Consider the following 24351-nt stretch of genomic DNA (forward strand, 5'->3'; position numbering starts at 1 on the left):
TAGATCAGAAAAACCCCAAAATGTAGTTAAGGCACAGGATATTTCATCAACATAGTTAATCAATTTGATCAAATAGCTTTAAATATAACACTATGCTACTTAAAAATACAGCTTCTTTTCTAGCACACATGAATATTATGGAAAAAATGACCTCATAAAGTTTATAAATATGAAAAGATGTATATAATAAATCACATTCTCTAAGTAAACTGCAATTTCACTCAGAAAGCCATTGGGATCAATTGTTGGTAAGTTGGAGCTCAGAAAAAAAAGAGGAAATGAGGAAAATGCCATCTGTTAGGAGGTCCTAGGTTCTAGGACTAGGCGGTGGACAGAAATGGCAAGGAGTGGCTTCCCATAGAGCAGATGGTTGAAAAATACATAAATGATCAAGTTTAAATTGTGTCCTATTTTGCTCTATAACACTTTCACCTTCAAACTTCAGTAAAAGTCTATTAAATATAACAAACATTATATAATGCTGCCTTGGAAGATAAAGTAGGGATGGATATATTCACTTTTAGGAGCAATGTGGAGGAACCCATGCAGACTCTAGCTGTGTGTAAGAAGAAAGAACAGATGAGCCAACGTGGCCCCAGATGGATTAACCTTGATAGACTAACATGACCCCATGGTCCTGAATATGGGAGAAGGATGACAGGCTTTCAACAGCTGTAGGGATGAGTGCTGAGGTGGTTTTCTTAGAATAATAAATGAAAGATTAACACCTTGATGGCAACATTCAGGTTACACTAATGTAAAATATCTTATTTATTTGAAGAATATGGCTTAGTAAACTCAAGGGATGACTGTTTGCTATAGAAACAGATTTTCAGTCTGGCATGCCTGAAATAAATTTGCCACAATCTGTGTCTTTACTACACATAAAAAGATTTACTTCTTTGGGGAACAACTAAGCCAAGGACATTGTGTTTCCTTTAAGAAAGAAAAGTAGATTTCTCATTAAAAGGCAAAGCCATCATTTCAAAAAAAATGAATTAGTGAGTACTTTTAAAAGATTTCCAGCTGGTTAAGTTATTTAAATCTAAGAAAATTTCTTTAACTCTAGGCCCATAGAATTTTAATTTGATTGTGCAGAGTGTATACTTTTTCACCATAAACTCTTGCTTTATAAGATTTTATTTTTGTAGGTATAGAAGAGTAAATGACAGTCTCTCGATAAAACTTTTTTTTTTAAAAGATTTTATTTTTGGCTAATCTTACACTTAACATGGGGTTTGAACTCACAAGCCTGAAATCAAGAGTCGCATGCTCTTCCAACTGAATCGGCTGGGCACCCCCTCTCAAGAAATTGTTTTAATTTAAGAAAAATAATTCTCAATTTTCATCAACTCAAGGTGACCTTAGATTGTTAATATGTTGAATGTTCAAAAATAACTGGTATGTTGAGGTATTCATTGATTTAGACTTCATCTTTCAAGACTTTGAAGTTTATTGCCAAAGCAGAGATCCATCAACATGAATTCATTCTTGCATTAGAACTTGATATTAGTGCCTTTTAAAAAGAACCTCATCTACAAGCATTTGGTGTCCCGTAGTTGTAGAATTGATATAAAGTGCACCTACTCCACGGATCTTAGTAGTAGACTTGTTGCCCCCTCCTGCATCTGCAAAAAGATACTAAGCAAGCGCCTAGGCATTTCTCAATTTTCAGTGGAAGAGTTTTTGATACCTGAGCAATACTGAATTAATCCCCTGTCCAAAAAGATAGGTATTATGAAATTTTATGATATCTGGACAAGTTCCAGACAGTTTAATAAAATTAATGTTTCAAGAGTTTTTATGCATTCTTGAATGTGCCAATTGACTTTATTCTGTTACAAGACAAAAACTGAGATAGCCCTCTCACAAATTACTGGTGATAGGGTATGGAGGAATTGGTATACCTCATCACCATTACAGAAAAACAATGTAGAGAGCATTTTCTACTATCTTTGATCTGTAGTGAAAGTATTATCGTGTCTGAAATGGTTATATAGTTTAAATGATTTAAATAAGATTTCAGTTTGCATTTCAAATATACTAATTTTTCTGATATGTTGACTTTAAAAAACTCATACAGAGAAATAATATGATGCTACAGCTCACAGACCATCATAAGCTCCTATACTCTCAACTATAAACAGCATCTAACACAGACTGTCATAGACCATATGGCCAACCCATAACTGTAAGTGAATTAAGAGGTGGACATTTCCATAAGAGTCTTTCAAGAAACAGGACAACATGTGAAGCAAGTTTTTTTTGTTTGTCTGTTTAAATTTATCCTATTGAAGGATGATATGAGAGCCAAATTAGAATCCATGCTCTAAAGATATTATAATATTTAAATCATCTTAGACAAGGTATTTAACCTTTTGATTCTTACCCTTCTCATGTATAAAATGAAGCTAATGATATGTACTTTACATACCTAACAATTTATTATAAGGATAAAAATGATACTATGAAAGCCATTTGTAAGTTAATATAGTATTATGTATACCTAACTTAGTTAAAGTAATTTCTACCATCAAAATAAGTTAAAAGTTATTTACATTAACAAAATAGATTTGAATATTTGTCCTAACTTTCCTAGTAGCTATATGTGAATTTATAATTAACCTAATTATAGTTGTTACTTTATAGTAAAATAGAAAATCTTGGGGATTTTCTTTCCTAAGAGCTAATATTTCCTGATTAAGGTTGTATCCCTAAAGAGTGAGACCAAACCACCCCCCCCAAATTATCTTTTACATTAAATACCATTTGGACTCTGAAAGTATAGCTTTCCCTATTCAGGGTCCTGGAAAACACTCTTTTTTCTTCCCCCTCCCCCCATGAAAAGAAGCGTGAAGGCAAAAAAGAAATTAGGCTAGTTAAACTTGCTGAGGTATTGAAAACAGAGTTCAAGGACTTGCAGAGTACTGGCATCAGTCTCAGAGGTTCTTTATTCTACTAAAATGTATACAGTCAGCTGTGTATAAATGTACAAGTTTTGTTCTTCTCAGGAAAAGATCCTTTATCTTTTATCAAATGCTCGAAGAGTTTCCCAACCCCTAAAAGATTAAGATATGCTTGCTTAAATAAAATTAGGTGTCAGGTAGTCAAGATAAATCATGAAGAAAGTTGTCAGTTCAGTTATTGAATTGTTAAATATGTTCATGGAACTCAGTGTTTATGGAGGATCTTTGTACAAATGCAGCAATACTCTACTTTTATTACTTCACTCTTTTCACTTTATCTTCTAGTAGAGAATATTTAAGCAATATAGTCTATGACAATCCACAGTGTTCAATGGGATTAATTTTATAAAACCATGGGTGAATTTTAGTCAAGATTTCTTATAGTGTCCATAACTAAAAATTAGATTTTAATGACTAGCCCAATAGCCCTTCTCAAAGTGATATAAGGCTTAAATATTGCCTAAAAAAGTACTTGGAATACTGAAGGAATAATAAAATTGTAAGAAATTACTGTATTAATATTTCGTGCTATGCACCTTTTTGTTTCTTATGTTCTCCTTTATAGCTTTTGCTTTGGGAGTTTAGAAAAACCAATAAAAATCAAACACTAAAATATTAAGCTTTTTCATTCTAGAAATTGCCACATTTTGGAATTCAGAGAAGCTGTCTCAGAAAGCCAATTGATTATGAGGTTTTCAGTCGTAAGTCATTGTATTCTCAAGTCAAATCTTATCAATTTTGCTTTTATGGTTTCACAGGAAGTCATATGAAATCACAAAACTTTTTTTTAGGTTAGTTTCTGTATTTGTTTCTCACTATTATTGGGAAAGCACTGAATAAAATCCTTGAAGTTTGCTTTCTTTCTTTGTAAAGCAAGTAAGTGAATGGAGTGAAGATTTTGATGATTTTTCTTTATCAATTAGTTGTTAAACATAATAAAAATTGGTGAAGATTCCTTATAATTTCTTTAAAAATATATTTATAAAAGTAGAGTATGACTTCTTTATTTTTCCATGCATGACAGAGAGTATTGACTGAGGAGAGGAAGTTGGCAGCAGAGCTATTTTTTAGGGGGCTTACTAAACAAAGTATTCCATAATCACTAAAGAATGATAAAGAGTCACCATACAAATACATCAAAAATAAGATTTAAGACAATGTAGAAGCCTATGTGATCACCTCCTGCTATATTTTGTACTTTTTTATACTTAAATTTAAGAAAGATTTAAAGTAATTTACACTTAATATATATTCTATTCAAAATTAGCTAAGTTTAAATGTCTCCCTTGTTGAGTAATCCTTTGGTTTCAGAGAATAGAAATCTACTTAAATTCAGTAAGTTAGTGGAAGGCTCCAGGGGAAATCCAGCATACAAAGAGGTACATGCAGGTGTTATATGAACTAAAAACCATCAGATGCATTTGTTTTCTCTTATTTCTTTGTATCTTTCTCTTTCTCTCTCTCTCTCTTTCTCTTAATAGGACACTGAATTTTTGCTCCCAATGTTGTACATTTTCTATATTACATCAAGGGTTTTGATCACATGCTGTCATACCCATTTCCATTAGTGTGGACAGAATAGGTTTTGTATCCCATTAATGTTCATGTTGGTCATATAACTTCGTTTGGCCAATGAAATGTTAGCAAACAGGCATAGTTTTTATGGTCTGGATAATTTGTATTGTCTGGCTTGACCGATTGTGCTGCTGTAATCTGCCATGCGAAGAGCACATCTCAGCAAGCCATTGCCCAATTAACCTGGGCCCCAGAACAAAAAAACATGGAGACAAAGACATCAGACTAAATGCCTGAAGCCAGCTGAGACTGCCTGGCCTATATCAGTTGAACCACTGGCCATATGCAAACTGGCATGAAAGAAAATTATAGTTATCATAAGCTATCATAAGGTATCATATATGAAAATACATAAATCAGATTAATAAATGCATTTGTTGTTCTTTTTCATGTTTTTATTAGTCTGTATTTCATCACAAATATGACTTCTCTCTTTACTCTTCAACAAGTAAATTGTCAAATTACCAAAAATATTTGCTATCCCAAACCTTACATGACCTTACAGCTGTACTACGTATCCCAGTACTATCTGACTTCCTAACTCAAAATTTGAAAGATAATTTGATTGTTAGCCAGAAAATAAATTAGCTAGCAGTGAATTAGCTGTTAACTGGACTTGTGGTACAATCTTGGATGCTCATTCTGGGCTGTGAGCAGAACAAGTTTTCTTAAAATTCTCATTAAAATGGGATGTGGATGGGAGATAGATGAAGGATTTTCTGACACAATGCTTAAAGTGATAATGTATATTTTCAGGTCTTGGCATGTAGGTTGACATGACATTTGTCTAACAGTACTTGCTTGAACTTGTTCCAAATTCTCACAAAAATATATATCACAGTATAGGAAAAAAATTATAAACACAAAACATTGGATCTCATAGCCAACCTATGGTTAAACTTTAGAAGATACTTCCATTAACATAAAACTAATAGTAAGTTGAATTATAAATCAAGTCGAATTATAAATAGCAAGATGGTAAAAGAGAGAGTCCCACACCTTGTTCTCTTTCAGAGACACTAACCTAGAAACAATATATGACCTACAAACTTTATGAAAACTTGAGAAACCAGTTAGAAACTCTTAATACCCAGGTAAACTGACAGCTAAGAACAGCTGCACTGAAATGGATAAGAAAGCCATTTTATTTTAACTGCATCAGCCTCTCTCCCAAGCTGGTATAGTTTGTGTTGGGAAGGAAATGCCCATCCTTTATCTTGGCTTCATCCTTGGAAGAGAATAAGAAGAGTGAAACATATGTCCTAAGTTCTGGCTTTTTGGAAGGCAACCCAAGTGATTGGTTTCTGTCTTGCCTGACTTCGAGTGCTAATGAAACAGGCATACTGTGGATGCCTGGGGACCACAGAGAACAGAAGAGAACTCAGCAGCTTCTGGCAGCACCAGAGAACTTAACAATACTTCAGACAGAAACTGGCACAGTCCACACTGATCAGGAGAAAATATCTGGCTCACAGCTTCTCACGTGAGAGACAAAGGAGAAAGTGGAATGTATGTCAAATATTCCAGCTTTTAAGGGGGCTCCCTGAGGGACAGCCTTTGTCTCACCTGACTTGGAACTGGCATGCTTCATATTCCTGGGGTACATAGAAAGCAAAAGTGCTCAGTGGTTTATGGCAGCCAGAGAACCTACAGTAATATAAAAAGACAGCAGAGAGAGCAAGACTATAAGATCCCGAAAAAGAAACCAGAAAACCTAATTGAGAAATTACACACACAAGCTCAGGAAGATATATCCCCATAAAAGTTTTGAGAGATCCCTAGAATTTACAGCCAGGCTGGTTTGTGAAGGTCTTTCCCGGTACAAAGCCAGTCCACAAAGACTGGGAGAAATGGCTGTTTATTCAGATGCATAAATCATAACAAACAACAACAAAGTACATGAAGAAACAGTGAAACATGGCCCAGTAAAAGGAACAAAAAATATCTCCAAAAAATGATACTAAAGTAATGGAGATCAATGAGCTACCTGATAAAGAATTCAAATTACTGTATTTATTTATTTATTTATTTATTTATTTATTTATAGCACCTGAGCCAGGGGGAGAGGCAGAGGGAGGGAGATAATCTTAAGCAGGCTCCATGCCCAGTGTGAAGCCCAATGCAGGGCTCCATCTCACAACCCTGAGATTATGACCTAAGCCAGAGAGTCAGCCATTTAACTGACTGAGACATGAGGCACCCCCAAAATACTGTCTTTAAAAAGCTTGATGCATTACAAAAGAACACAGATAGAAAAATAAATGAAATCAGGAAAACATTGCATGGAAAAATAAAAATATCAAGAAAGGAATTTTCAAAGTGATGAAAGAAAAAAATGCCAACCAAGAATACTATATCTGGAAAAACTGTTCTTCAATAATGAAAGAAAAATAAAGAATTTTCCAGATAAACAAAAGCTCAAATGTTCATCACCATTAGACCTGTCTTAAACTGCCAAAGAGAGTCCTTCAAGCTAGAATAAAGAGACACTAGGGAGTGTACAAAATATAAAGCTCTCTGGAAAAGGTAAATATATAGACAAATACAGATTCTTGTAATACTGTAATGGCTGTAATAACCTTTAATTCATCTATAGAATTAAAAAGATAAAAGTGTAAAAATAAGTATAACTGTAAAACTATGTTAATGGATACAAAATACTAAAAATGTAATTTGTGACATTGATAACATAAGCTTAGGGGGATGTAAAGAGTAGATTTTTTTGTATGCAATTGAAGGTAAGCTGTTATCTGTTTAAAATAGATTGTTATAACTCTAAGATGTTTTATAGGAATCTCCATGGTAACCATAAGAAAATATCTATAAAAGATGTACAAAATAAAATTAGAAATATATTAAAGCTTGGTATTGCAAAACTTGAACAAAACACAAATGAGAGTAGCAAAAGAAAAACAGAGGGAAAAATAAAAATAGCATATATAGAAAATAATTAACCAAATAGTAAAAGTTTGTCCCTATCAGTAATTACTTTAAATATAAAAGATTAATCTCCACAATCAAAAGACTTAGAGTGGCTAAATGGACTTGAAAAAGAATAAGAACCAACTGTATGCTGTCTATAAAAGATTCACTTTAAAAATATGGACACAGGCTGACCATGAAATGATGGGAAAGACATTCAATGCAATGATAACAAGAAGAGAGCAGAGGTGATACTTAGATAAAACAGACTTTAAGTTAAAAACTATCACAGGAGACAAAGAACATTATTTAATACTAAAAGGGTCAATTCACTAGGAAGATATAACAATTATAAATGTATTTGCACCCAACATCAGAACAAATATTGATAGAACCAAAGGGAGAAATAGATAGCAATGCAGTAGTAATAGGATATTTCAGATTTGATATTAGATAGATCAACCAAACAGAAGACCAATGAGGAAACAGAGAACTTCAATAACAATATAGACCAGTTAGACCTAACAGACATAAACAGAACACCTCATTCAAAAAAAGAAAAAGCAGAACACATATTCTTCTCAAGTGCAAATCAAACATTTTCAAAAATTGATCACATTAGGCCAATATAAAAAGTCTTAACATATTTAAGAAGACTGAGATCATAACAAGTATCTTTTCCAACCACAATGGAATGAAACTAGAAACCAATAGCAAAAGGAAAACCAGAAAATTCACAAATATGTGGAAGTTAAACAACACACTCTTAAATAGCCAGTGGGTCAAAGAAGGAATCAAAAGGGAAATTAGAAAATATCTTGTGACAAATGAAAATGAAAACACAACATACCAAAACTTATGGGATGAAGCAAAAACAGTACTAAGAGGGAAAAATTGACAAATCTTTAGCTAGGCTCAATAAGAAAAAAAGAGAAAAGACCATGTCTTAGTCAGCACAGGCTGCTATAAAGGAGTATCACAGACTGGGTAGTATAAACAATAAACATTTATTTCTCACAGTTATGGAGGCTGGGAAGTCTAAAATGAAGATAGGAACAGATCCAGTGTCTAATGAGAGCCCACTCCTTGGTTTGCAGATGGTTATTTTCCTGTTGTATCCTAACATAGTAGGGAGTTAAGAAAGGAAGAAAGCTGTCTCATGTCTCTTCTCTCTCTCTCTCTTTTTAAAGATTTATTTATTTATTTTTAGAGAGAGAATGAGTGGGAGGGGCAGAGGGAGAAGGAGAGAGAACCTCAAGCAGACTCCATGTTGAGCATGGCACCTAACCCAGGGCTTGATCTCACAACCTTGAGAACAGGAACTGAGCCGAAATCAAGAGTCAGACACCTAACCAACTGCACCACCCAGGCACCCCAGGTCTCTTCTCTTAAGGGCACAATTCTCATTCATTAAGGATCCACCTCATTACCTAATTACCTCTCAAGGGTCCCCCTTCCTATCATCACATTGGGACTTAGAATTTCAACATATGGGTTTTGGAGGGACACAAACATTCAGTTTATAAGAGACTGAAATAACAAAAATCAGAAATGAAAGAGGGGATATTACAATTAATGTCAGGAAAATATAAAGATAATAAAATACTATTATGAATAATTATATGCCAAGAAGAAAGTGACAAATTTCTAGAAATACACAACCTACCAAAACTGAATCATGAAGAAAAAAAAATTGAGCAGACCAATAACTAGTAAGAAAATTGAATCAGTAATCTAATATCTCCCAACAAATAAAAGCCCAAGACCAGAAGGTTTCACTGGTAAATTCTACCAAATATTTAAAGATAGATAATACCAATTCTTAAATTATTTCAAACAATCGAAGATAAAAGAGCTTTTCCAAATTCATTTTACGAGGCCAGCATTAACCTGATACCAAAATCAAATAAAACACTACAAGAAAAAAAAAAGCCACTATAGATCAATATTCCTGATGAATACTGATGAAAAATTCCTAGACAAAATACCAGGAAACTGAATTCAGCAATACATTAAAAGGATTGAGCATCATGGTGAAGTGAGATTTATTTCTGGAGTACAAGGATAGTTCGATTTATGAAAATCAATCCATGTAAATATACCACATTAATAGAATGAAAAATAAAGACCACATTATCATCACAACTGATGCAGAGAAACATTTGACAAGATTTAATACTCTCTAAAAATTAAAAAAAAAATAGGAATAGAAGGAAATTATTTTAACATAAAAAAGGTTATATATGAAAAGCCCACAGCTAATACATACTCAACAGAAAAAACTGAAAACTTTCCCTCTACAATGAGAAACAAAACAAATATGTTTACCAAAACAAATATGTTCACTTTCCCCAGTTCTGTTCAGTAGAGTACTGAAAGTCCTATCCAGATCACTCAGGGGAAAAAAAAAAAAAAAAGGAATAAAAGGCATCCAAATTGAAAGGAAGAGATAAAATTATCTCTTCACAGATGATATGATCTTGTATGCAGAAAACCTTAAAGATTAAACACACACACAAAACACTGTCAGAACTAATAAATAAATTCAGCAAAGCTACAGGATAGAAAATCAACACACAAAAATGAGTTGCATTTTTCTACAGAAATAATGAGCAACTAGAAAAGGAAATTAAGAAAATAATCCCATTTACAATAACATCAAAAAGAATAAAATACTTAGCAATAACTTTGACTAAGAAGGCAAAAGATTTATGCACTGACAACTATAAAACATTCCTGAAAAAAGTTAAACACAAATAGATGGAAAGACATCCAGTGTTCATGGATTGGAAGACTTAATATGGTTAAAATGTCCATGCTATCCATAGGAATCTACAGATTCAGCGCAACCCTTATTAAAATCCCAATGACATTTTTTCTGTAGAAATGGAAAGGCATCCATCAATTCATATGGAATTTCAAAGGACCCCGAATAGTGAAAAAAATCTTGAGAAAGAAAAAAAGCTGTAAGTGTCATATTTCATGATTTTAAAACATTTTACAAAGCTACAGTAATCAAAATATTATAGTACTGACATAAAGAAAGACATATAGAACAATGAAACAGAATATAGAGCCTAAAACTAAATCCTCATGTATATGGTCTTTGAAGAAGTTGCCAAAGCCACATAATGAAGACAAGAGTCTCTTCAACAAACATTGTTCAGAAAATGATATCCACGGACAAAAGAAGTTGGACTCTTGCCTAATGCCATATCCAAAATTAACTCAAAATAAGTTAAATTCTTCAATGTATTAAACTCTTAGGAGAAAACATAGAAGAAAAATTTTGTGACATAGGACTTGGCAAAGAGTTTTTGGATATGACATCAAAATCACAGGCACAAAATCAAAAATAGATATATGGGACTAAATTAAACAAAAAATCTGCAAAGCAAAGGTAAAAATCAGCAGAGTGAAAAGACAACCTACAAACAAGAAAAAAATATTTGCAAGCCATATATCTGAAAAGAGGTTAATATCCAGAATACATAAAGAACTCCTACAACTCCACAACAAAAAAATCAAATAACCTGATTAATAAATGGGCAAAGGACTTGAATAGATAAGCCTCCAAAGAAGATAAACAGCTAATGAGTATATTAAAAGACGCTTGCCATACTAATCATTAGAGAAATGCAAATCAAAACAACAATGAATTATTACCTCCCATGTGTTAGGATAGTCATTATGAAAAAATAATAAAATAACAAGCATTGGCAGGAATGTGGAGAAATTGGAATGCTTGTGCATTTTTGGGAATGTAAAATCAGGCAGCCACTATGGAAACCAGTATGGAGATTGCTCAGGAACTAAGATTACCATTTGATCCACCTCTGGGTATACTGATCCAATCCCACTTCTCACTATATATCCAAAAGAATTGAACATAGGATCTTAAAGAAAGGCATCTGTACATCCATATTCACTGAAGCATTATTCACAGTAGCCAAGATATGGAAGTAACCTAAGTATTTATCAATTGATGAATGGATAAAGAAAATGTGGTGGAGTGTATACATACAATGGAATATTATACAGCAACACAACAGGTCATCCTGTCATGTGGTACAAGAATCAGGACATTATGCTAAGTGAAATAAGCCTGTCACAAAAAGACCAAAATTGAATATTCCACTTATAAGAGGTATCTAAATCAGGCAGACTCTTAGAAACAAACAGGATGAACATGGAGCTTCAGTTTTTCAAGATGAAAATTCTAGAAATTTGTTGCATAACAATGTGCATACAGTTAACACTATTGTACTGTACCCTTAAAAACTGTTAAGATGATAAATTTTACCTTGTGCTTTTTTTTTTACAATAATAATTTTAAAATCCCTAGATAATAGTATATACATCCTTTTAAGTTTGAAACAGGCAATTTATAGCTTAAATAAAACAAGAAATCTGTCTCTCTCCCTCAATCCCCTGAATAGGCTCCCAATCTAACACACACACTATTTCCCAGTACCACCCTAACGTGAAAAAGGGGGATCCCTGCTCAAGGCCTGCACAGTAGAGAGCCTGAGATTGCACAAACATACCGACCCCAAAAATTTATCATGGAACACAGGAGTGCTTTGTCACTCAGTTTCTTCACTTAGCACAGACACAGAGCAATTCTGTAATCCTAAACATTCACTGTCATGACTAATCCTATTCAAACAAGTGCAAAGGAAAATTTTCTTCACATCTCTTGCCCCCAAGTCCTTGAAACCAAAATCTATATGTTAAGAAGCCTTGTGAGAGTACACTCCTGTTGACTTTGGGGGAAAAGTCTTCATTGGGATAGAGAGAGAATGAGCAGCAGAAGAATTTAGGTAAGGGAGACTAATTAATTTGTAAATTCTTTCTCTAAGAAAGCATGAAGTCATTAAATTCTTGCATAACAAAGTATAGTATCCCTGTGGTTGTGGAGTGTCCATTTTCTTGCTTTCTTTTGTGTTCAATTATGGGTCCTAAACTTGGCATGTGACTAGCAACTGCTGAACTTTGCAATTGTTGCACTGGAGAATGAGGAACATTTTGCAATATTAACACAATTCATATTATTCTAAATATGTACCTACGTACTTTTATGTATGCATATGTCTGAAGCACAGTACTTACTCTTTTCAATTACAGCCAGATAAATACTGAATGATAGAATTGTGGATAGTTTTACTCTTACAAAAATATTTTATAAAATCTAAGTAAATTTTAGAAATAAAATATTCTAGCTTTATTTAAATAAAGTTGATTAAATGTAGATAGTCATTATGTTAAGTACCTTGCCTATTAATTTTAATAAATGCTTATGAAGGTTTAAGAACTATAACTTTTGAAAACACAAAAATAATTAAGTATTTAATTTTACATTAATTTGCCAATTATTTAAACTATTTTCAAATTTTTGCACTTTGAATATAATTATAATTTATTTTTTAGACATTTATACACAAAGATGAGGCGGGCAAATAAATATATAAAGTAGTCATGACAATATAAATTTCTAGTAAGATAGAATTCATGAGAAAATCGTTGGAAGTGATTAATAGGAGCATTGTATTTTAAGATACATTCTATAATAAATATATTAACTGTGGATCTTCATGTACATAATAGTATCGAAATGTACAAAATCAAAACTTTAGAAAATGGACAGAAACGCTATCATCAAAAGATATCTAAACACACTTTTTGAGTCAAATCAGATTAGAAAGGCATGAAACAAGTGAGTATATAATTATCTGAGTAATATCATGAAGAAGCTTATTTAAAACGTGTATTTAATATTTTCACCTTAATAAGAGCATTCCCATTTTCTAGCATCTGCAAAGAAAAGATAAAAATTCAAATCTACAAAGAACTCATCCATACAACCTTGAACTTGTTATTTTACTATTCATTTAAACACAATGCAGCGAACCTGGAAATGTTTTTAAAACTTTAACACATCAAAAAAATCTACAAAATCCAATTTTTAAAAAAAAAAAATCTCTTCATGACTGCACATCTATTAACTTAGAATACGCAAAATATAATTTTAAAATGTTTAGGCTGTCTATGTATCAACATTCAAAATATTTGCAAATATGACTATTATTCATTTTATACAACATATTAATGCATCCAACTAAAATTATGCAAATACTAACAGGAGCTGAAAATGCATTAAAATTTAATTTTCAGTCCTGCATAAGGGTTTGTAGAGTGGAATGGGAGGTGATATACCTTAAACCAACAGCCAGAATTTACTAAATTATGAATCTTAATTCTCATTCAATTATTATTAAAAATGCTATCATAATTTAATATTTAGTCTTATTTTTGGAAGATCTAGTTAAAATCAAAATTAAGTTAGAAGCTAAGATCATTGCTTTGATGAACAAGCACGACTACCAGTTCTTAAGGTATTGGTCATGGAACCAAGGCGGAGCCTTGCGGGACAAGAAGAAATCATGTGCTGCATTGAAGAGGCTATAAACATAAATATAATTACCTATCTAGTTTTCTTTTGCCTAAGAACTAGGTAACCCCAAATCACCATTATTGCTTAACATAACTCTGAAAGTTCTGGCTAATGTAATAATTTGTAAAACAAATAACAGGGGAAGATAATCACTGTTTGCAAATAAAAGAACTATATATTCAAAACACCTGGGGAAATTCAAATTTATTTTAAAAGTTAAAGAAAATAGCTGAGTTTAAAAAAAAAACCCACAAAAATAAAAACATTCTTTATACCAGCTACTAACACTTTATAAATAAAATGAAGATATTGTTTCAAAGAGAAATAAATCAAAATAATAAACAAAACATTAGAAATAATCCTAATAAGAAATGATTGCATCAAAATATTTTGAATGATAAAAATGTTACTGTGTAACTAAACTGTATTTAAATAAATGGAGAGACATATAGCTCTCTGAATTGGGAATCTTCAAAGTGAAGCAGTTCTTATCTTCTCAAAGTTCACCATAAATTTAATCATAAGTTTCAATCAAAATTTTTGTGTTTATTTAAAGGTGATATATAAGGGCACCTGGGTAACTCAGTTGGTTAAACATCTGCCTTCAGCTCAGGTCATGATCCCAGGGTCCTGGGATCAAGCCCCACATCAGGCTCTCTGCTCAGTGGGGAGCCTGCTTCTACTTCTCCCTCTGTCTGCCTCTCTGCCTACTTGTGCTCTCTCTCTGTGTCAAATAAATAATTCTTTTTTTTTTAAGATTTTATTTATTCATTTGACAGAGATAGAGACAGCCAGCGAGAGAGGGAACACAAGCAGGGGGAGTGGGAGAGGAAGAAGCAAGCTTCCAGAGGAGGTGCCTGATGTAGGGCTCAATCCCAGAACGCTGGGATCACGCCCTGAGCCGAAGGCAGACGCTTAACGACTGAGCCACCCAGGCGCCCCATGTGTCAAATAAATAAATAAAATCTTCAAAAAAAATTAAAAAAAAATAATGGTGATATATAAATTCTAAAATTTCTCAAGGAAAAAAAAAATCCTAGATGAGCAAATAAGTTGTTTGAACAGTTGGACTAGTAAGGTCAAATATCCTCTATCAAATTTAAATTACATTGCAAAGTTAAAATAAAAAGATTTGATACTGATATCACAATGACATATCATAACCTGATGTGGATGAATTAGATAAAATAGCAAATGAGATTAAGGAAAAGTGGCTATGTAGAAACATAAAATTAGAATATCAGGTTATCTCAATCACACAAATTTCAGAACTCACTATGGAAAATTTAAAAATAGAGATGATGATATTGGACTCTGGTCTCTGGGTAGAAATTTTCAATGTGTTCTTAGTACTCACAAAGAGAAATTCTATCAGACTTGATTACATAATATTTAAGAGAGTCTTGCTATTTAAGTACCAAAAAGAATATTAAATATGAAAAAAGATAGAAATATAATAGAATACAAGGAATATAATGTATCTTCTTCAATAATAATTGCAATTATGAAATGATTTGCAATAATTATTGAAGCAGATACATTATATTCCTTGTTATATAAAACGTTTTTACAGACAACTCAATAGCAAAAAAAAAAATAAACAGATTAAAAAATGGACTGAGGAACTAAATAGACATTTTTCCAAAAAAACATACATATAGTCAACAGACACATCAAAAGATATTCAACATCATTAATCATCGGAGGCATGCAAATCAAAACCACAAGGAGATATCAACTCACACCTTCTAGAATGGCTATTTCAAAAAAACAAGAAACAATAAGTGTTGGCAAGGATGTGGAGAAAGGAAATCCTTGTGCAAGACTGGTGGCAATATAAATTGGTACAACCACTGTGGAAAAGAGTATGGAGTTTTCTCAAAAATTTAAAAATGGAATACCATATGATCCAGTAATTCCACTTCTGGATATCTAACCAAAAAAACAAAAACACTGACTTGAAAACATACCTACACTCCCATGTTTACTGCAGCATTATTTACAATACTAAGATATAGAAACAATATAAGTGTCCACTGACAGATTTATGTATATACATAAAATGGAATGTTATTCACCCATAATAAATAATGAAATCCTGCCATTTGCAACAACATAGATAGAACTTGAGGGCATTATGCTAAGTGAAATAAGTCAGCCAGAGAAAGACAAGTACCCACCAATCTCACTTACATGGAATCTAAAGCAAAAACAAAAACCAGCTCATGGATACAGAAAACAGATTGGTCTTTGCCAGAGGGAGGGATTGAGGGGCAGGTGAAATGGGAGTCAAAGGTATAAACTTCCAGTTACAAAATAAGTCAGTCATGGGAATGTAATGGTACGACAACTTTAGTTAATATTATATTGCATATTTAAAAGTTGCTAAGAGAATAGATCTTAAAAATTCTCATTACAAGAAACAAAGTTGTAACTATGTTTGGTGATGGATATTAACTAGACTTATTCTGGTGATCATTTCACAACACATATAAATATCAAATCATTATGTTGTACGCCTGAAACTAATATATTGTTGTATGCCAATTATGCCTCAATAAAATTTTTTTCATTCTTACAAATCATTATGAAAACAACTCTAAAAATAGTGGGGTGATGAATCATTTACCAAAGAACAACAAAAATTACCAATGTACAAGTGATTTTAAAAAAAACATTTTTTACCAATAAACAGGAATGAAAATTTCAAGCAACTAGATAGAATTTTTTCACTTAGGAACTTGTTTTCAAGAAGTCTATCCTCAGTAAATTATCAATGTTGTTTGTCACACAATTTCTGAGGAGTAATGTTTTGGAAATAATGTCTAAAAGTTTTAAATTGTTTTACAAATCATGATGCCTCTGGGTGGTGGGATATTATGAAGTATTTAATGGTATGCTTGATAAGTGTTTCTTACAGTTCTGGAGTCAGAAATCTAAAATCGAGGAGTCTGCAGGCCTAAGTTCCTTCTTGAGGACTCAGGGGTGAATTTGTTTCTTTGCTTTCTACAGTTTCTAAAAGCAATCTGCATTCCTTGGCTTTTGGTCCCTTTCCTTGCATGATTCCAACATCTGGCTTGCTTCTTCTATTGTTGTACTTCCTACTCCTTACCCTGGATCTGCTGCCTCCCTTTCATAAGGATCATTGCTGATTGCACTGGGCCCACCTGGATAATCCAGAATGTTAGGACACCATCCCAAGATCCTTAACTTAATCACATCTGCAATATCTCTTTTACTTTGTAAGATAACATTTGCAAGTTTGGGGATTAAAGATATGGACATCTTTGGGGGTCCATTATGCAGCCTTCCATTAAAAAACAAGGTTTAAAAGATGATGTGTACTCCTACTCCTCTTAAGTAGTGGAATTGTATGGGTGATACTCATCTATTTCCAAATATTTTTACAATAAGAGTGTGAAACTCTTATTATCCACATTTTTCCATGTCTGCAGCCAGAATCTTTTTTTTAAGATTTATTTATTTATCTGAGAGAGAGAGAGCACGCATGAGTTGGAGGGGTGGACAGATGGAGAGGGAGAGAGAATCTCAAGCAGACTCTACCCTCAGCACAGAGCCCATCTTGGGGCTTGATCTTACAACAATGAGATCACCACCTGAGCCAAAACCAAGAGGCAGATGCTTAACCAACTGTGCCACCCAGGTCCCCCCTGCAGCCAGAATCTTTTAAAATTCTGACTTGCTTGTATTGCCTTAACAGTCATGGTAAAAAACACATACTACATCAAAAAATCATTTTTCAGATGGAACTAAGTAACAAAGTTTGAAGATGCAAAAAGAAAAACATGCGCACACACACACACACACACACACATGCATATTTCTTTGGATATAACAGTTATAGTATGACCTTACCCCAAATTACAAGTCTATGCCCTATGTAGTATCTTCCTGCTCTAACTGAATATCTTTAATGCTTGTGTGAAAGTAAATAGGTATCTTTCCTTGGTTTACATAAACAAAATAAAATAAATTAAAATACCTTTTCTAATATTCTGCTATTTTTTTAACCCTTAAAATATTACCAGTTGTTCTGAATTGTTTCTTTCTTTTTTTTTTTTTTTTGTAAATGCAAAGGTACAGTGGCTTCTGGGAAATTTTAGATTCTATTAATCATCTTGACATATTAATTTAATACTACCATTAATTCAATACTGGGGATTTAGTAGTTTTTATCACTGATTTAAATATTGCATGTGTTTTACAAAAACATAAACACAATAGATAAGTTATAATAAACTTGGGAAATATTATTTCTTCCTTTAGTGATAGTCTTGAAATGATTATTAGTAGCTCATTTTACTGTTTCTGTTTTGCAAGATTTAATCAGTTTGTCACTGATTTTCTTTTTAATGCAAAGCCAAAATACTCATGGTCTCTGTATTGTATTGTCCCCTGAATGTCACTCCTCAGAAATATATCAGTTATGATATTTTTTACTGTACAGTTTTGCACCAAAGTCATTGAAATAATTTTCCTCTGAAAGTAACATTCGATAGTAATGTTAAAAGTTCTAATTACTTATTAAAGAAAAAGGTGAAAATCCAGTGATATTTTACTTCTCTGAATAATTTCTCAGAGTATCTGATCCGAATTTGTTAATACCAATTCTAATAATCTCTTTCTTGTTGGTGGAAACAGTGGTGTGCCCTCTGCTCTCTGCCTCTGGATATTCCTATTTCATTTGATAACAGAGCCAAGCCAACCTGCTGTGGGATTTATGAATTTCTTGGGAGAAAATAATGTAAAAAGTAATGGCAGTCATTTGGGTACTACCTTCATTATGCAATTCATGAAGACTGTCTCGTTCACAGTTTAACCTTTCTTTTACCGACTAGTTTATCTTCATGTCTGTATTTCTTTTTGACCCTGTTTTTATTTGGCTTTCTCACTGAATTTTGAGAACAAAGTGATCAGAAAGTATGTGCTGATTTTCATTGTAATTCAAGTTAAGCTGGTTAAGTTACTTTCTATTGCCAGGTGGTTTGGTCTTGCTTTGAGAACATTTAATTGGTTCTCCTGAATAGTATTTATTATTTCTGTCTGATAGCATGAAGCTTTGACACACAGGGGTGCTTGGACAACCCCAAGAGGTCAATTGAAAATAGTATTTCAATCAAATTCCATAACAAAGAATTGACCCCTGGATGCTTATGGTGAGGATTTTTAATTCCTTTCACCTTATAATTCTATTGAAAAGATATTTTCTTCCCTATGCACTATTTCAAAACTATTGTTCTTTGTGACTTCCTGTCCTTTATGATTATCCTTACTAGACTGTCCTATACTATCTTTGATCTGAAAAAACACATGAGACATAACAAACTTCTGACCCAAGTCACCAAGTTTGCTGATTAAATAAATACCTCATTACTTTCACTTTTCATGCCAAGTAAATTCTTTAGTCTGATTTAAAGTACTTAATTTGAGTTGAAAATATTTGCCTTTTGGGTAAGGATTTACAATGCTATGCTGATTTTTCCATACTGCATTTATCAAATTTTAATGAGATTATGGGAGTGGGTTCCCAAGATTTCAGATGGATATGTCAACACCTCCAGTCTCTTGACTGTCCTTTTTGTTATTTCTGTTAGCTTTGACTACTTCTTCAGTCATGCATTCAAGGCCCTTGGAATTTGCTCTAACACTGGCCCTGACATTCAATGAGTTTCTAAATCATAATTTGATGAGGGAGCCTTGCCAATACTCAGTGACTATGAAAGCCTGCAGGCAATCTCTGGTTTTAGCATAATCTCTTTCAGCCTTGAAAGTACATAGAGATCCATAACATTTTTGCAATTTACAAATAATCCCAAATTCATAAGTAAATTTTTTACAATGGAATAAAATTTAACTCTTTTGGATTCTGAATAACATTTCTACTTATAATTAAAAATCAGTTTCCCAAATACTATAGGTTTTTAACTCAAAAAATAATCTGCTAAGTAATATAAGCAGTGGGGTAAATCTATCCTCAATATTAAAATGTTACTGTCAAACTTCAAAACTTTAAATTATTACAGGGGCACCTGGGTGGCTCAGCCATTGAGCATCTGCCTTCCACTCAGGGTGTGATCCCAGGGTTCTGGGATCTAGCCCTGCATGGGGCTCCCTGCTCTGCTGGAAGCCTGCTTCTCCCTCTCCCACTCCCCCTGCTTGTTACCCCTCTCGTTGGCTGTCTCTCTCTCTGTCAAACAAATAAATAAAATCTTTAAAAAAAACTTTAAGTTATTACAAATATATTGATTATAGAATGTAATGCAAAACAATTTGATTTACTTTTAAATGTAAATTCAGTGATAAAGAATGATATACAAACATATATTACTTTTTATTTAGTAGATATAAACATGTAAATATAAATTTACTTTGGTGGCTGTTTGCTATGAAAAAGTTGTTTGCTCTTTTTATTCCCCAGTAATTGCATCTAACCTTTTCTGAATACATGAGTGAACTCATGCATAGACTAAGTTCTCAGGGAATTGTTTATTCACTCATAAAATATACAAATTCCAGGTTGTCTAATGTTTCAAGGCAAAAATTAATTATTTTGATGGATGCTTTCTCTACAGCAACATATGGATAACTAGTTAGTAACCTTATTATTAGTCTGTTAATTGTATAAAAATTGTATTAAAGAATGTTATGTAGAAAAAACCTATCACTTTGAAATATAATTTCTATTTTATGAAGAAATAATTTACCTTTGAAATTATTTTTAAAACCTTATTATTTCTCTAGTAGATATTTTTTTCACTGAAAAGGAGATTTTTTCAGAATTAAAAATTGGACATCAGTTTTATTGTTTATTTTTACTATTTATATATATATTAAACATTAGTCCACTAAAACTATGATTAAGGAGAAAGGTATGTTTTCCTTCTAATAGGATAATGCTTAAAACTTGAAAATATTTTGTATCATTACTTAGGTGCATTTTTTTATTTTATCGTAGATGGGTTAAGCCAGTTCTGTAGTCAAGCAAGAAATATTTTTAAATGCAAAATATTTAGCATTTCAATGTCAGATCAGTTTATATAATTATCATTTACACTGTTAAATTATATTTACACTATTTCTAATTACTAGGTTTGTTACACTTGCATCTTCCTTTTTAAAAGCTATATTTAATATAAAAAAAAAACCTATGCTACCAAATATAGGAAATTTGATTAAAATAACCATAACTATTATTCCTTACAAAGTCCAAATGTGCATGGAGGCTGAAGCAGCAGACAATGTAATGCAAATAATCAAATACAGTGACGTGGTAAAGGCAGGAGGCAGGTCATAGCATCAGAGCAGAACTCTCATAGTAAGGAATAGATACATATAAACAGGCAAATGGAGAGGCTTGGGGACATCCAAAACAGAGCGCACCAGACCATGTGCAATTACAAAAGAAGAATTCATCGTTAGGATAAGGTTTTCTGTGTGCTGAAAGTTCCAATTCCTAAAATACTGATCATGAAGGAAGGCAGAAACTTAGGCACTTAGGGAACATTAAATCTCATTAAGAGTAAAGACATTATATTCATTGAAGTTAAAAACAGGCTGATGATGATAAATTTAGATACTATTATTAAAATGGTCTTAAAGTCCAGAGAAGTAAAGAAAGTAGAGAAAGAAAAGAAATAGATGCAATGAGAGTATAATAGAAAGTAATTTTTCAAGTTTTCTAATAGTAATCAATGATAAACTATAAAGGGAAAACAATTACATTTGCTTTAATGACAACAACAACAACAAAAAAAGCACATGGGAATAAATTTATGAAATGCACAGGAATTAAATGAAGAAAACTTTGAAACTCCACTGAAGAACACTAAAGACTTGGTTGGATTAGTGGAAAGATGTACATTTTTCTTAAATAGAAAAAGCCAATTACTATAAAGATGGTCGATCTCCCCCAGTTTATGTGATTCTACTGGGAAAAAAAAGGTTTGAGGGAAAATTGACAAATTTTATTCTAAGTATTCTAAAGAATAAAGAAAATTAACTATGTGAGGATGAATTTCTCAAAATAGAGTACTGATGATTTCCAATGCCACCTTTAAAATACATTATAAAGCTTAAATAATTGGTTCTGCATGCATTTGGTCAGATCACCCAAACAGACTTCAGTTAATAATGAATGTGATATTCAGAATCTGTGATGTAAAATTTCATTCAATAAACATTACTGAGATAATTAGCTAGTTATCTGAAAGAAATATAGGTAGATCTGTATACTGATCTCATTACTTACCGCTTATTATAGCTAAATAAGTCTAAATGAATTTAACATTGTTGGATACTATAAAAATGGTGAATTAAATATTTAAATGTGTGATACTGGAGTGGGAAACTTTTGTAAAAGGACATAGATTACAAAAAATATTATGGAAAGGTTGATAAATTTTACTATATAACTCTTTAAATTTTATTTATAAAAAATTTTAGAAGGTCAAATATAAGCAACAATCTTGGAAAATGCTTTATAATGTAATTTTTATAAAGCTAATTTTTTAATGAAGAAGTCTTACAAAAAGAATAATAATTTAATGAACGAATAGGGGAAAGGAGAAATGAATCATAAATACAGAAAAGAAAAGTCTCAAATTGCTCATAATTAAAGGGGCACAAATTCAAATAAAAGTTCAAATTTAAACAAGGCATATTAATGTAAGTATTTAGTTATAAAATTCCACAAGACTTAAGTGTATGAAAGTCCAACCTTTCTTTAATTCTCCAAAGAATTTAACCTAGTCTTGAGCCATTAAAAAATTCTCTTAAATTTCTGCCAGTTCATAGTTTTTTTCCAGTTTGTAAGTCAGTCCTCTTACGTAATTTCTCAGTCCAGACTATATATTTTCATTTTAAACAATCTCAATTCGATATTCAGTTGTTCCCACATTCTTCTGCATCCCAGATTGGTCTCTACATTTCTGGGGTGAGATTAGGTGTGTTCTGGTGTCAGATTTGGGAAACATCGATCTTATCCTCTCATCTTGCTGACCTTGTCCTTCTTGGATAGGTAACTGGAAAGCTATTATATTTTAATCTCACACTCTCATTAATGCAGTAATATTCTTACTGGGAATTCATCTTATTAACAAACAAAACAAATAAATATCCCAAGATATAAGATTAAGGATATTCAGTTTTGGCATGGTTTTATAACAAAAACAAACCAAAAATTTTAAAAATCCCTAAATGTCAACCAATAAGAAACAATCCAATACAATACAAGCATTAAAAGAACAATGTATTTTAGGTGTTGAGTTTAGTAAGTTCTTTATAGATCTTGGATACTAGCCCTTTATCTGTCATTTGCAAATATCTTCTTTCATCCCATAGGCTGCATTTTAGTTTTATTGACTGTTTCCTTTGCTGTGCAGAAGCTTTTTATTTTGATGAAGTCCCAATAGTTCATTTTTGCTTTTGTTTCCCTTGCCTTTGGAGATGTGTCTAACAAGAAGCTGCTGCTGCTGAGGTCAAAGAGGTTGCTGCCTGTGTTCTCCTCTAGGTGTTTGATGGATTCCTAGTCTCACATTCAGGTCTTTCATCCATTTTGAGTTTATCTTTGTGTATGGTATAAGAAAATGCTCCAGTTTCATTCTTCTACATGTGGCTGTCAGTTTTCCCAGAAACATTTGTTGAAGAGATTGTCCTTTTTCCATTGGATATTCTTTCCTTGTCAAAGATTAGTTGACCATAGAGTGTAGGGTCCATTTCTGGGTTCTCTATTCTGTTCTATTGATCTATGTGTCTGTTTTTGTGCCAGTACCATACTGTCTTGACAATTATAGCTTTGTAATATAGCTTGAAATCCGGCATTGTGATGCCACCAGCTTTGTTTTTCTTTTTCAACATTCCTGTGGCCATTTGGGGTCTTTTCTGGTTCCATACAAATTTAAGGATAATTTGTTCCAGCTCTGTGAAAAATGTCAATGGCATTTTGATAGGAATTGCATTGAATGTGTAGATTGCTCTAGATAGCATAGACATTTAAACAATATTTATTCTTCCAACCCATGAGCATGGAATGTTTTTCCATTTCTTTGTGTCTTCCTCAATTTCTTTCGTAAGTGTTCTGTACTTTTTAGAGTGCAGATTCTTTCTCTCTTTGGTTAGTTTACTCCTAGGTATCTTAAGTTTTTTGGTGCAACTGTAAATGGCATTGATTCCTTAATTTCTCTTTTTTCAGTCTCTTTGTTAGTGTATAGAAATGCAACTGATCTCTGTGCATTGATTTTATATCCTGCCACTTTGCTGAACTCCTGTATGAGTTCTAGCAATTTTGGGATGGAGTCTTAGGTTTTCCACATAAAGTATCATGTCATCTGCAAAGAGTGACAGTTTGACTTCTTCTTTGCCAATGTGAATACCCTTTATTTCTTTTTGTTTTCTGATTGCTGAGGCTGTGGACTT

Source organism: Ursus maritimus, unplaced genomic scaffold, assembly GCF_017311325.1.
Source record: "Ursus maritimus isolate PB19 unplaced genomic scaffold, ASM1731132v1 scaffold_3, whole genome shotgun sequence".
Taxonomy (NCBI): Eukaryota; Metazoa; Chordata; class Mammalia; order Carnivora; family Ursidae; genus Ursus; species Ursus maritimus.